General features: G+C 30.8%; 1 non-coding gene across 1 annotated transcript; it reads right to left on the bottom strand.

Annotated features, from left to right (window-relative positions):
• Nucleotides 1-421: 421 nt before the first annotated feature.
• Trnam-cau lies at nt 422-494 on the bottom strand. Its single transcript has one exon. It is a non-coding gene; the product is annotated as a tRNA-Met (tRNA).
• Between the last annotated feature and the right edge of the window lie 319 nt (nt 495-813).

Here is an 813-nt window from a genome sequence, read left to right as displayed (position 1 = left end):
GTGTATAAAGTTGATAGCAAATTGACAAACAACGATTTATAAGCATAATGAAATGTAAAATAAAATAAAGTTTACATCCATATGTGGGTAAACAAATAATGCTATTTTTCTTCACATGAGAAATCTTGATCATATAATGAACTGGAAGTCAGGCATAATGATACATAAAACTAGAAATTATGTCAAAAGACGAAGTGTAGAAAGTTCTTTAGTTTAGAACTTGCCTAATTTCAGCATTTCAGAAGGTTTCTATGTATTGAACCCTTTTAGTATGTTACCTAAAATAAATCCCCTTCGTTATGCTTATACATTGTTTGTCAATATACTATTATATTAGTATCATATGCTTCCACACATGAATTAGTGTGAAATTCTTATAAATTAGAAAAATATAATAATTAGTTAAAAGAGAAAATATTAATGCCCCGGGTGAGGCTCGAACTCACGGCCTTCAGATTATGAGACTGACGCGCTGCCTACTGCGCTACCGAGGCCTGGTTGATAGTGTTCAATAAATAAATAATATTCTATGTATTTTGTTTTCTTTTTATTTTTTCATATATCTTTGTCTTTTTATTGTTCTTATTATTGAGTAAATTGATGTATGTATGCGTGCATGAGATAGCAAAACTAGACTTCCCATTTCTTCATCAATATCTCAGCAACAGTTTTTGTCTATCAAAGTTTATTCCATTGTAAGTGAGTCAGTCACCTGCTTGCGCTATTAGATCAGTATGGGTGAGCAATGTAAGCTTCCTGTTTGACATATCATTCTAAGTACTTTACGTATCACTTGTTTATTTATGTTTTTAA

This window comes from Limulus polyphemus, unplaced genomic scaffold, assembly GCF_000517525.1.
Source record: "Limulus polyphemus unplaced genomic scaffold, Limulus_polyphemus-2.1.2 Scaffold478, whole genome shotgun sequence".
Lineage (NCBI taxonomy): Eukaryota > Metazoa > Arthropoda > Merostomata > Xiphosura > Limulidae > Limulus > Limulus polyphemus.
Note: the sequence above shows the minus strand (reverse complement) of the source record. Positions and strands in the feature narration are given on the sequence as shown.